The sequence below is a fragment of the Schistocerca piceifrons genome, unplaced genomic scaffold (genome assembly GCF_021461385.2).
Source record: "Schistocerca piceifrons isolate TAMUIC-IGC-003096 unplaced genomic scaffold, iqSchPice1.1 HiC_scaffold_1279, whole genome shotgun sequence".
In the NCBI taxonomy this organism is placed as follows: Eukaryota; Metazoa; Arthropoda; class Insecta; order Orthoptera; family Acrididae; genus Schistocerca; species Schistocerca piceifrons.
The window spans coordinates 36,479-50,124 of NW_025727101.1; the positions used below are offsets into that span (position 1 = coordinate 36,479).

Consider the following 13,646-nt stretch of genomic DNA (forward strand, 5'->3'; position numbering starts at 1 on the left):
AAGCCAATGAAATATTTCATGTGAGGCTCTAACTGTCGGCCTTCACTTTCCAATACTTAGGCACTGCCCCGGTGGTACCGACGCATACATACTGAAACGTCTTTGGATCGTCAGTGAGTACTTCATATTAGAAATTTCGTGTTCGCCCTGATGTGCATTAAAGGGCCAATTTATCAGAGAAAGTCAGTTCTGCGCCTAGTTACAGTATGTCACCCTAGCAGCGCCAGGAAATCGGGTTCAGTGGTGCTCGCGTTGCACTCGGCGTTGAGCGCCTGCAGCGCTATCGCCTTCGGCCTCTGGCGCCAGGAGGGAAGGCGACACATGATGGCGCAAGCAGCGCGTAGCAGAAGGCGGTGGTGGTGTGTCGGTCAGCATGGTTGCTTCCCAAGTAGCTGCTCCGGGTTCGAAGGCCGGACATCGCACGGAAGTTGTCTCCTTTACGCAGGAGAGTGTTTTTAACGGTACAAATGGTTTCCCTTCTCCCTTCGTAGGCTAGTGCGGATTACGATTCACAGCATCGTGTGTCTCCATGTGTCGACTTGTCTCGACTTTGCTCGGCTGACGCGAAAGCTGACGCTTGCAAATGGGCGTATATGTAGAGGACAGGCGCTAGAAACGACTGGGAGAGTCCACATCGACAAACACACAACGGACCCTTTCATTTGACTGTGGCCGCACGTTCGCGCCTTTGCGTACCGAGAGCAAGAGGGGGGTCAGCGAGCTGGACCGTACCATTACCGCACAGCAGCACCAAAAACTAAGGAAAAAGGCAAAACTGAAGAAACCAACACACGCGGACTTCCTAGTTCGTCACCCAGCCGAGCACTAACCATGGCCAACGCTGCCTAATTTCGGTAATCGGACATGAACCCGTGTCGTTGGCACGGCATACAAGTTGGCGAGAATGTTGGCAGACGTGCGGACGTCTTAGTCCGTGTACAGATCACTTGGGATTTGCCTGACAGTCTCTCGCGTTGCCTTTTAGGGAAGGAAAATGGAATAGCCCTGAGCCACAACACAACGACCACGGAAACGTCCGTGAGAAGAGCTAAAACCCGGCACGAGGAAACTATGTTCCGCTATTTGTTTTCGGCCGCTCGGGCTATCGGACGTGCGACGCCCGCACTGCTGTCACTGTCGTCTCTAGTAAAATCTCCACGGCGTGTTTCTGCGTAATTTACTTGTTCTATAAGATCAAGGGAGTACGTTAGTTTCAGAATGTTTAAATAGCATTGTCAGATGTGGGGTTCGAACCCACGCTCCCTTACGGGAAGCAGAGCTTAAATCTGGCGCCTTAGACCGCTCGGCCAATCTGACGCGCAAGACAAGCGCTCCAGTGACTTCCATCTTTAGCAAGACCTCAGGAACCTCACTCCGAAATCTGTTTCTTTTTTCGGTAGGATGGAATTATGTCAGTTTCAGAATATGTGAGACGCAATGTCAGATGTGGCGTACTAAACGCACCCTCGCTTTCGGGAAACAATGTGGCGCGTTGGACCGCTTTCTTCCGTCGCTTCCAGTTTGAACTGTGACTAGCAAAACTGTATTTAGTAATAGGAACATTTTCACATTGATGCAAAGAAAACTAGATATTAACGAACGGCGAATGAGACCGTTTCCTAGCAACAGCCACGCTGTGCATTACGCACTCGTGGGAAGCCAATGAAATATTTCATGTGAGGCTCTAACTGTCGGCCTTCACTTTCCAATACTTAGGCACTGCCCCGGTGGTACCGACGCATACATACTGAAACGTCTTTGGATCGTCAGTGAGTACTTCATATTAGAAATTTCGTGTTCGCCCTGATGTGCATTAAAGGGCCAATTTATCAGAGAAAGTCAGTTCTGCGCCTAGTTACAGTATGTCACCCTAGCAGCGCCAGGAAATCGGGTTCAGTGGTGCTCGCGTTGCACTCGGCGTTGAGCGCCTGCAGCGCTATCGCCTTCGGCCTCTGGCGCCAGGAGGGAAGGCGACACATGATGGCGCAAGCAGCGCGTAGCAGAAGGCGGTGGTGGTGTGTCGGTCAGCATGGTTGCTTCCCAAGTAGCTGCTCCGGGTTCGAAGGCCGGACATCGCACGGAAGTTGTCTCCTTTACGCAGGAGAGTGTTTTTAACGGTACAAATGGTTTCCCTTCTCCCTTCGTAGGCTAGTGCGGATTACGATTCACAGCATCGTGTGTCTCCATGTGTCGACTTGTCTCGACTTTGCTCGGCTGACGCGAAAGCTGACGCTTGCAAATGGGCGTATATGTAGAGGACAGGCGCTAGAAACGACTGGGAGAGTCCACATCGACAAACACACAACGGACCCTTTCATTTGACTGTGGCCGCACGTTCGCGCCTTTGCGTACCGAGAGCAAGAGGGGGGTCAGCGAGCTGGACCGTACCATTACCGCACAGCAGCACCAAAAACTAAGGAAAAAGGCAAAACTGAAGAAACCAACACACGCGGACTTCCTAGTTCGTCACCCAGCCGAGCACTAACCATGGCCAACGCTGCCTAATTTCGGTAATCGGACATGAACCCGTGTCGTTGGCACGGCATACAAGTTGGCGAGAATGTTGGCAGACGTGCGGACGTCTTAGTCCGTGTACAGATCACTTGGGATTTGCCTGACAGTCTCTCGCGTTGCCTTTTAGGGAAGGAAAATGGAATAGCCCTGAGCCACAACACAACGACCACGGAAACGTCCGTGAGAAGAGCTAAAACCCGGCACGAGGAAACTATGTTCCGCTATTTGTTTTCGGCCGCTCGGGCTATCGGACGTGCGACGCCCGCACTGCTGTCACTGTCGTCTCTAGTAAAATCTCCACGGCGTGTTTCTGCGTAATTTACTTGTTCTATAAGATCAAGGGAGTACGTTAGTTTCAGAATGTTTAAATAGCATTGTCAGATGTGGGGTTCGAACCCACGCTCCCTTACGGGAAGCAGAGCTTAAATCTGGCGCCTTAGACCGCTCGGCCAATCTGACGCGCAAGACAAGCGCTCCAGTGACTTCCATCTTTAGCAAGACCTCAGGAACCTCACTCCGAAATCTGTTTCTTTTTTCGGTAGGATGGAATTATGTCAGTTTCAGAATATGTGAGACGCAATGTCAGATGTGGCGTACTAAACGCACCCTCGCTTTCGGGAAACAATGTGGCGCGTTGGACCGCTTTCTTCCGTCGCTTCCAGTTTGAACTGTGACTAGCAAAACTGTATTTAGTAATAGGAACATTTTCACATTGATGCAAAGAAAACTAGATATTAACGAACGGCGAATGAGACCGTTTCCTAGCAACAGCCACGCTGTGCATTACGCACTCGTGGGAAGCCAATGAAATATTTCATGTGAGGCTCTAACTGTCGGCCTTCACTTTCCAATACTTAGGCACTGCCCCGGTGGTACCGACGCATACATACTGAAACGTCTTTGGATCGTCAGTGAGTACTTCATATTAGAAATTTCGTGTTCGCCCTGATGTGCATTAAAGGGCCAATTTATCAGAGAAAGTCAGTTCTGCGCCTAGTTACAGTATGTCACCCTAGCAGCGCCAGGAAATCGGGTTCAGTGGTGCTCGCGTTGCACTCGGCGTTGAGCGCCTGCAGCGCTATCGCCTTCGGCCTCTGGCGCCAGGAGGGAAGGCGACACATGATGGCGCAAGCAGCGCGTAGCAGAAGGCGGTGGTGGTGTGTCGGTCAGCATGGTTGCTTCCCAAGTAGCTGCTCCGGGTTCGAAGGCCGGACATCGCACGGAAGTTGTCTCCTTTACGCAGGAGAGTGTTTTTAACGGTACAAATGGTTTCCCTTCTCCCTTCGTAGGCTAGTGCGGATTACGATTCACAGCATCGTGTGTCTCCATGTGTCGACTTGTCTCGACTTTGCTCGGCTGACGCGAAAGCTGACGCTTGCAAATGGGCGTATATGTAGAGGACAGGCGCTAGAAACGACTGGGAGAGTCCACATCGACAAACACACAACGGACCCTTTCATTTGACTGTGGCCGCACGTTCGCGCCTTTGCGTACCGAGAGCAAGAGGGGGGTCAGCGAGCTGGACCGTACCATTACCGCACAGCAGCACCAAAAACTAAGGAAAAAGGCAAAACTGAAGAAACCAACACACGCGGACTTCCTAGTTCGTCACCCAGCCGAGCACTAACCATGGCCAACGCTGCCTAATTTCGGTAATCGGACATGAACCCGTGTCGTTGGCACGGCATACAAGTTGGCGAGAATGTTGGCAGACGTGCGGACGTCTTAGTCCGTGTACAGATCACTTGGGATTTGCCTGACAGTCTCTCGCGTTGCCTTTTAGGGAAGGAAAATGGAATAGCCCTGAGCCACAACACAACGACCACGGAAACGTCCGTGAGAAGAGCTAAAACCCGGCACGAGGAAACTATGTTCCGCTATTTGTTTTCGGCCGCTCGGGCTATCGGACGTGCGACGCCCGCACTGCTGTCACTGTCGTCTCTAGTAAAATCTCCACGGCGTGTTTCTGCGTAATTTACTTGTTCTATAAGATCAAGGGAGTACGTTAGTTTCAGAATGTTTAAATAGCATTGTCAGATGTGGGGTTCGAACCCACGCTCCCTTACGGGAAGCAGAGCTTAAATCTGGCGCCTTAGACCGCTCGGCCAATCTGACGCGCAAGACAAGCGCTCCAGTGACTTCCATCTTTAGCAAGACCTCAGGAACCTCACTCCGAAATCTGTTTCTTTTTTCGGTAGGATGGAATTATGTCAGTTTCAGAATATGTGAGACGCAATGTCAGATGTGGCGTACTAAACGCACCCTCGCTTTCGGGAAACAATGTGGCGCGTTGGACCGCTTTCTTCCGTCGCTTCCAGTTTGAACTGTGACTAGCAAAACTGTATTTAGTAATAGGAACATTTTCACATTGATGCAAAGAAAACTAGATATTAACGAACGGCGAATGAGACCGTTTCCTAGCAACAGCCACGCTGTGCATTACGCACTCGTGGGAAGCCAATGAAATATTTCATGTGAGGCTCTAACTGTCGGCCTTCACTTTCCAATACTTAGGCACTGCCCCGGTGGTACCGACGCATACATACTGAAACGTCTTTGGATCGTCAGTGAGTACTTCATATTAGAAATTTCGTGTTCGCCCTGATGTGCATTAAAGGGCCAATTTATCAGAGAAAGTCAGTTCTGCGCCTAGTTACAGTATGTCACCCTAGCAGCGCCAGGAAATCGGGTTCAGTGGTGCTCGCGTTGCACTCGGCGTTGAGCGCCTGCAGCGCTATCGCCTTCGGCCTCTGGCGCCAGGAGGGAAGGCGACACATGATGGCGCAAGCAGCGCGTAGCAGAAGGCGGTGGTGGTGTGTCGGTCAGCATGGTTGCTTCCCAAGTAGCTGCTCCGGGTTCGAAGGCCGGACATCGCACGGAAGTTGTCTCCTTTACGCAGGAGAGTGTTTTTAACGGTACAAATGGTTTCCCTTCTCCCTTCGTAGGCTAGTGCGGATTACGATTCACAGCATCGTGTGTCTCCATGTGTCGACTTGTCTCGACTTTGCTCGGCTGACGCGAAAGCTGACGCTTGCAAATGGGCGTATATGTAGAGGACAGGCGCTAGAAACGACTGGGAGAGTCCACATCGACAAACACACAACGGACCCTTTCATTTGACTGTGGCCGCACGTTCGCGCCTTTGCGTACCGAGAGCAAGAGGGGGGTCAGCGAGCTGGACCGTACCATTACCGCACAGCAGCACCAAAAACTAAGGAAAAAGGCAAAACTGAAGAAACCAACACACGCGGACTTCCTAGTTCGTCACCCAGCCGAGCACTAACCATGGCCAACGCTGCCTAATTTCGGTAATCGGACATGAACCCGTGTCGTTGGCACGGCATACAAGTTGGCGAGAATGTTGGCAGACGTGCGGACGTCTTAGTCCGTGTACAGATCACTTGGGATTTGCCTGACAGTCTCTCGCGTTGCCTTTTAGGGAAGGAAAATGGAATAGCCCTGAGCCACAACACAACGACCACGGAAACGTCCGTGAGAAGAGCTAAAACCCGGCACGAGGAAACTATGTTCCGCTATTTGTTTTCGGCCGCTCGGGCTATCGGACGTGCGACGCCCGCACTGCTGTCACTGTCGTCTCTAGTAAAATCTCCACGGCGTGTTTCTGCGTAATTTACTTGTTCTATAAGATCAAGGGAGTACGTTAGTTTCAGAATGTTTAAATAGCATTGTCAGATGTGGGGTTCGAACCCACGCTCCCTTACGGGAAGCAGAGCTTAAATCTGGCGCCTTAGACCGCTCGGCCAATCTGACGCGCAAGACAAGCGCTCCAGTGACTTCCATCTTTAGCAAGACCTCAGGAACCTCACTCCGAAATCTGTTTCTTTTTTCGGTAGGATGGAATTATGTCAGTTTCAGAATATGTGAGACGCAATGTCAGATGTGGCGTACTAAACGCACCCTCGCTTTCGGGAAACAATGTGGCGCGTTGGACCGCTTTCTTCCGTCGCTTCCAGTTTGAACTGTGACTAGCAAAACTGTATTTAGTAATAGGAACATTTTCACATTGATGCAAAGAAAACTAGATATTAACGAACGGCGAATGAGACCGTTTCCTAGCAACAGCCACGCTGTGCATTACGCACTCGTGGGAAGCCAATGAAATATTTCATGTGAGGCTCTAACTGTCGGCCTTCACTTTCCAATACTTAGGCACTGCCCCGGTGGTACCGACGCATACATACTGAAACGTCTTTGGATCGTCAGTGAGTACTTCATATTAGAAATTTCGTGTTCGCCCTGATGTGCATTAAAGGGCCAATTTATCAGAGAAAGTCAGTTCTGCGCCTAGTTACAGTATGTCACCCTAGCAGCGCCAGGAAATCGGGTTCAGTGGTGCTCGCGTTGCACTCGGCGTTGAGCGCCTGCAGCGCTATCGCCTTCGGCCTCTGGCGCCAGGAGGGAAGGCGACACATGATGGCGCAAGCAGCGCGTAGCAGAAGGCGGTGGTGGTGTGTCGGTCAGCATGGTTGCTTCCCAAGTAGCTGCTCCGGGTTCGAAGGCCGGACATCGCACGGAAGTTGTCTCCTTTACGCAGGAGAGTGTTTTTAACGGTACAAATGGTTTCCCTTCTCCCTTCGTAGGCTAGTGCGGATTACGATTCACAGCATCGTGTGTCTCCATGTGTCGACTTGTCTCGACTTTGCTCGGCTGACGCGAAAGCTGACGCTTGCAAATGGGCGTATATGTAGAGGACAGGCGCTAGAAACGACTGGGAGAGTCCACATCGACAAACACACAACGGACCCTTTCATTTGACTGTGGCCGCACGTTCGCGCCTTTGCGTACCGAGAGCAAGAGGGGGGTCAGCGAGCTGGACCGTACCATTACCGCACAGCAGCACCAAAAACTAAGGAAAAAGGCAAAACTGAAGAAACCAACACACGCGGACTTCCTAGTTCGTCACCCAGCCGAGCACTAACCATGGCCAACGCTGCCTAATTTCGGTAATCGGACATGAACCCGTGTCGTTGGCACGGCATACAAGTTGGCGAGAATGTTGGCAGACGTGCGGACGTCTTAGTCCGTGTACAGATCACTTGGGATTTGCCTGACAGTCTCTCGCGTTGCCTTTTAGGGAAGGAAAATGGAATAGCCCTGAGCCACAACACAACGACCACGGAAACGTCCGTGAGAAGAGCTAAAACCCGGCACGAGGAAACTATGTTCCGCTATTTGTTTTCGGCCGCTCGGGCTATCGGACGTGCGACGCCCGCACTGCTGTCACTGTCGTCTCTAGTAAAATCTCCACGGCGTGTTTCTGCGTAATTTACTTGTTCTATAAGATCAAGGGAGTACGTTAGTTTCAGAATGTTTAAATAGCATTGTCAGATGTGGGGTTCGAACCCACGCTCCCTTACGGGAAGCAGAGCTTAAATCTGGCGCCTTAGACCGCTCGGCCAATCTGACGCGCAAGACAAGCGCTCCAGTGACTTCCATCTTTAGCAAGACCTCAGGAACCTCACTCCGAAATCTGTTTCTTTTTTCGGTAGGATGGAATTATGTCAGTTTCAGAATATGTGAGACGCAATGTCAGATGTGGCGTACTAAACGCACCCTCGCTTTCGGGAAACAATGTGGCGCGTTGGACCGCTTTCTTCCGTCGCTTCCAGTTTGAACTGTGACTAGCAAAACTGTATTTAGTAATAGGAACATTTTCACATTGATGCAAAGAAAACTAGATATTAACGAACGGCGAATGAGACCGTTTCCTAGCAACAGCCACGCTGTGCATTACGCACTCGTGGGAAGCCAATGAAATATTTCATGTGAGGCTCTAACTGTCGGCCTTCACTTTCCAATACTTAGGCACTGCCCCGGTGGTACCGACGCATACATACTGAAACGTCTTTGGATCGTCAGTGAGTACTTCATATTAGAAATTTCGTGTTCGCCCTGATGTGCATTAAAGGGCCAATTTATCAGAGAAAGTCAGTTCTGCGCCTAGTTACAGTATGTCACCCTAGCAGCGCCAGGAAATCGGGTTCAGTGGTGCTCGCGTTGCACTCGGCGTTGAGCGCCTGCAGCGCTATCGCCTTCGGCCTCTGGCGCCAGGAGGGAAGGCGACACATGATGGCGCAAGCAGCGCGTAGCAGAAGGCGGTGGTGGTGTGTCGGTCAGCATGGTTGCTTCCCAAGTAGCTGCTCCGGGTTCGAAGGCCGGACATCGCACGGAAGTTGTCTCCTTTACGCAGGAGAGTGTTTTTAACGGTACAAATGGTTTCCCTTCTCCCTTCGTAGGCTAGTGCGGATTACGATTCACAGCATCGTGTGTCTCCATGTGTCGACTTGTCTCGACTTTGCTCGGCTGACGCGAAAGCTGACGCTTGCAAATGGGCGTATATGTAGAGGACAGGCGCTAGAAACGACTGGGAGAGTCCACATCGACAAACACACAACGGACCCTTTCATTTGACTGTGGCCGCACGTTCGCGCCTTTGCGTACCGAGAGCAAGAGGGGGGTCAGCGAGCTGGACCGTACCATTACCGCACAGCAGCACCAAAAACTAAGGAAAAAGGCAAAACTGAAGAAACCAACACACGCGGACTTCCTAGTTCGTCACCCAGCCGAGCACTAACCATGGCCAACGCTGCCTAATTTCGGTAATCGGACATGAACCCGTGTCGTTGGCACGGCATACAAGTTGGCGAGAATGTTGGCAGACGTGCGGACGTCTTAGTCCGTGTACAGATCACTTGGGATTTGCCTGACAGTCTCTCGCGTTGCCTTTTAGGGAAGGAAAATGGAATAGCCCTGAGCCACAACACAACGACCACGGAAACGTCCGTGAGAAGAGCTAAAACCCGGCACGAGGAAACTATGTTCCGCTATTTGTTTTCGGCCGCTCGGGCTATCGGACGTGCGACGCCCGCACTGCTGTCACTGTCGTCTCTAGTAAAATCTCCACGGCGTGTTTCTGCGTAATTTACTTGTTCTATAAGATCAAGGGAGTACGTTAGTTTCAGAATGTTTAAATAGCATTGTCAGATGTGGGGTTCGAACCCACGCTCCCTTACGGGAAGCAGAGCTTAAATCTGGCGCCTTAGACCGCTCGGCCAATCTGACGCGCAAGACAAGCGCTCCAGTGACTTCCATCTTTAGCAAGACCTCAGGAACCTCACTCCGAAATCTGTTTCTTTTTTCGGTAGGATGGAATTATGTCAGTTTCAGAATATGTGAGACGCAATGTCAGATGTGGCGTACTAAACGCACCCTCGCTTTCGGGAAACAATGTGGCGCGTTGGACCGCTTTCTTCCGTCGCTTCCAGTTTGAACTGTGACTAGCAAAACTGTATTTAGTAATAGGAACATTTTCACATTGATGCAAAGAAAACTAGATATTAACGAACGGCGAATGAGACCGTTTCCTAGCAACAGCCACGCTGTGCATTACGCACTCGTGGGAAGCCAATGAAATATTTCATGTGAGGCTCTAACTGTCGGCCTTCACTTTCCAATACTTAGGCACTGCCCCGGTGGTACCGACGCATACATACTGAAACGTCTTTGGATCGTCAGTGAGTACTTCATATTAGAAATTTCGTGTTCGCACTGATGTGCATTAAAGGGCCAATTTATCAGAGAAAGTCAGTTCTGCGCCTAGTTACAGTATGTCACCCTAGCAGCGCCAGGAAATCGGGTTCAGTGGTGCTCGCGTTGCACTCGGCGTTGAGCGCCTGCAGCGCTATCGCCTTCGGCCTCTGGCGCCAGGAGGGAAGGCGACACATGATGGCGCAAGCAGCGCGTAGCAGAAGGCGGTGGTGGTGTGTCGGTCAGCATGGTTGCTTCCCAAGTAGCTGCTCCGGGTTCGAAGGCCGGACATCGCACGGAAGTTGTCTCCTTTACGCAGGAGAGTGTTTTTAACGGTACAAATGGTTTCCCTCTCCTTCGTAGGCTAGTGCGGATTACGATTCACAGCATCGTGTGTCTCCATGTGTCGACTTGTCTCGACTTTGCTCGGCTGACGCGAAAGCTGACGCTTGCAAATGGGCGTATATGTAGAGGACAGGCGCTAGAAACGACTGGGAGAGTCCACATCGACAAACACACAACGGACCCTTTCATTTGACTGTGGCCGCACGTTCGCGCCTTTGCGTACCGAGAGCAAGAGGGGGGTCAGCGAGCTGGACCGTACCATTACCGCACAGCAGCACCAAAAACTAAGGAAAAAGGCAAAACTGAAGAAACCAACACACGCGGACTTCCTAGTTCGTCACCCAGCCGAGCACTAACCATGGCCAACGCTGCCTAATTTCGGTAATCGGACATGAACCCGTGTCGTTGGCACGGCATACAAGTTGGCGAGAATGTTGGCAGACGTGCGGACGTCTTAGTCCGTGTACAGATCACTTGGGATTTGCCTGACAGTCTCTCGCGTTGCCTTTTAGGGAAGGAAAATGGAATAGCCCTGAGCCACAACACAACGACCACGGAAACGTCCGTGAGAAGAGCTAAAACCCGGCACGAGGAAACTATGTTCCGCTATTTGTTTTCGGCCGCTCGGGCTATCGGACGTGCGACGCCCGCACTGCTGTCACTGTCGTCTCTAGTAAAATCTCCACGGCGTGTTTCTGCGTAATTTACTTGTTCTATAAGATCAAGGGAGTACGTTAGTTTCAGAATGTTTAAATAGCATTGTCAGATGTGGGGTTCGAACCCACGCTCCCTTACGGGAAGCAGAGCTTAAATCTGGCGCCTTAGACCGCTCGGCCAATCTGACGCGCAAGACAAGCGCTCCAGTGACTTCCATCTTTAGCAAGACCTCAGGAACCTCACTCCGAAATCTGTTTCTTTTTTCGGTAGGATGGAATTATGTCAGTTTCAGAATATGTGAGACGCAATGTCAGATGTGGCGTACTAAACGCACCCTCGCTTTCGGGAAACAATGTGCGCGTTGGACCGCTTTCTTCCGTCGCTTCCAGTTTGAACTGTGACTAGCAAAACTGTATTTAGTAATAGGAACATTTTCACATTGATGCAAAGAAAACTAGATATTAACGAACGGCGAATGAGACCGTTTCCTAGCAACAGCACGCTGTGCATTACGCACTCGTGGGAAGCCAATGAAATATTTCATGTGAGGCTCTAACTGTCGGCCTTCACTTTCCAATACTTAGGCACTGCCCCGGTGGTACCGACGCATACATACTGAAACGTCTTTGGATCGTCAGTGAGTACTTCATATTAGAAATTCGTGTTCGCCCTGATGTGCATTAAAGGGCCAATTTATCAGAGAAAGTCAGTTCTGCGCCTAGTTACAGTATGTCACCCTAGCAGCGCCAGGAAATCGGGTTCAGTGGTGCTCGCGTTGCAACTCGGCGTTGAGCGCCTGCAGCGCTATCGCCTTCGGCCTCTGGCGCCAGGAGGGAAGGCGACACATGATGGCGCAAGCAGCGCGTAGCAGAAGGCGGTGGTGGTGTGTCGGTCAGCATGGTTGCTTCCCAAGTAGCCTGCTCCGGGTTCGAAGGCCGGACATCGCACGGAAGTTGTCTCCTTTACGCAGGAGAGTGGTTTTAACGGTACAAATGGTTTCCCTTCTCCCTTCGTAGGCTAGTGCGGATTACGATTCACAGCATCGTGTGTCTCCATGTGTCGACTTGTCTCGACTTTGCTCGGCTGACGCGAAAGCTGACGCTTGCAAATGGGCGTATATGTAGAGGACAGGCGCTAGAAACGACTGGGAGAGTCCACATCGACAAAACACACAACGGACCCTTCATTTGACTGTGGCCGCACGTTCGCGCCTTTGCGTACCGAGAGCAAGAGGGGGGTCAGCGAGCTGGACCGTACCATTACCGCACAGCAGCACCAAAAACTAAGGAAAAAGGCAAAACTGAAGAAACCAACACACGCGGACTTCCTAGTTCGTCACCCAGCCGAGCACTAACCATGGCCAACGCTGCCTAATTTCGGTAATCGGACATGAACCCGTGTCGTTGGCACGGCATACAAGTTGGCGAGAATGTTGGCAGACGTGCGGACGTCTTAGTCCGTGTACAGATCACTTGGGATTTGCCTGACAGTCTCTCGCTCGCGTTGCCTTTAGGGAAGGAAAATGGAATAGCCCTGAGCACAACACAACGACCACGGAAACGTCCGTGGAGAAGAGCTAAAACCCGGCACGAGGAAACTATGTTCCGCTATTTGTTTTCGGCCGCTCGGGCTATCGGACGTGCGACGCCCGCACTGCTGTCACTGTCGTCTCTAGTAAAATCTCCACGGCGTGTTTCTGCGTAATTTACTTGTTCTATAAGATCAAGGGAGTACGTTAGTTTCAGAATGTTTAAATAGCATTGTCAGATGTGGGGTTCGAACCCACGCTCCCTTACGGGAAGCAGAGCTTAATCTGGCGCCTTAGACCGCTCGGCCAATCTGACGCGCAAGACAAGCGCTCCAGTGACTTCCATCTTTAGCAAGACCTCAGGAACCTCACTCCGAAATCTGTTTCTTTTTCGGTAGGATGGAATTATGTCAGTTTCAGAATATGTGAGACGCAATGTCAGATGTGGCGTACTAAACGCACCCTCGCTTTCGGGAAACAATGTGGCGCGTTGGACCGCTTTCTTCCGTCGCTTCCAGTTTGAACTGTGACTAGCAAAACTGTATTTAGTAATAGGAACATTTTCACATTGATGCAAAGAAAACTAGATATTAACGAACGGCGAATGAGACCGTTTCCTAGCAACAGCCACGCTGTGTGCATTACGCACTCGTGGGAAGCCAATGAAATATTTCATGTGAGGCTCTAACTGTCGGCCTTCACTTTCCAATACTTAGGCACTGCCCCGGTGGTACCGACGCATACATACTGAAACGTCTTTGGATCGTCAGTGAGTACTTCATATTAGAAATTTCGTGTTCGCCCTGATGTGCATTAAAGGGCCAATTTATCAGAGAAAGTCAGTTCTGCGCCTAGTTACAGTATGTCACCCTAGCAGCGCCAGGAAATCGGGTTCAGTGGTGCTCGCGTTGCACTCGGCGTTGAGCGCCTGCAGCGCTATCGCCTTCGGCCTCTGGCGCCAGGAGGGAAGGCGACACATGATGGCGCAAGCAGCGCGTAGCAGAAGGCGGTGGTGGTGTGTCGGTCAGCATGGTTGCTTCCCAAGTAGCTGCTC

The 13,646-nt window shown here is 51.3% G+C and overlaps 7 non-coding genes across 7 annotated transcripts; all 7 read right to left on the reverse strand.

Moving 5' to 3' along the window:
- Window positions 1–1,233: 1,233 nt before the first annotated feature.
- Trnal-uaa lies at window positions 1,234–1,317 on the reverse strand. Its single transcript has one exon. It is a non-coding gene; the product is annotated as a tRNA-Leu (tRNA).
- A 1,572-nt stretch (window positions 1,318–2,889) lies between these two features.
- Window positions 2,890–2,973, reverse strand: Trnal-uaa. The gene has a single exon. It is a non-coding gene; the product is annotated as a tRNA-Leu (tRNA).
- A 1,572-nt stretch (window positions 2,974–4,545) lies between these two features.
- Window positions 4,546–4,629, reverse strand: Trnal-uaa. The gene has a single exon. It is a non-coding gene; the product is annotated as a tRNA-Leu (tRNA).
- A 1,572-nt stretch (window positions 4,630–6,201) lies between these two features.
- Trnal-uaa lies at window positions 6,202–6,285 on the reverse strand. The gene has a single exon. It is a non-coding gene; the product is annotated as a tRNA-Leu (tRNA).
- Window positions 6,286–7,857: 1,572 nt separating this feature from the next.
- Window positions 7,858–7,941, reverse strand: Trnal-uaa. The gene has a single exon. It is a non-coding gene; the product is annotated as a tRNA-Leu (tRNA).
- A 1,572-nt stretch (window positions 7,942–9,513) lies between these two features.
- On the reverse strand, window positions 9,514–9,597 carry Trnal-uaa. The gene has a single exon. It is a non-coding gene; the product is annotated as a tRNA-Leu (tRNA).
- Window positions 9,598–11,167: 1,570 nt separating this feature from the next.
- Trnal-uaa lies at window positions 11,168–11,251 on the reverse strand. Its single transcript has one exon. It is a non-coding gene; the product is annotated as a tRNA-Leu (tRNA).
- Between the last annotated feature and the right edge of the window lie 2,395 nt (window positions 11,252–13,646).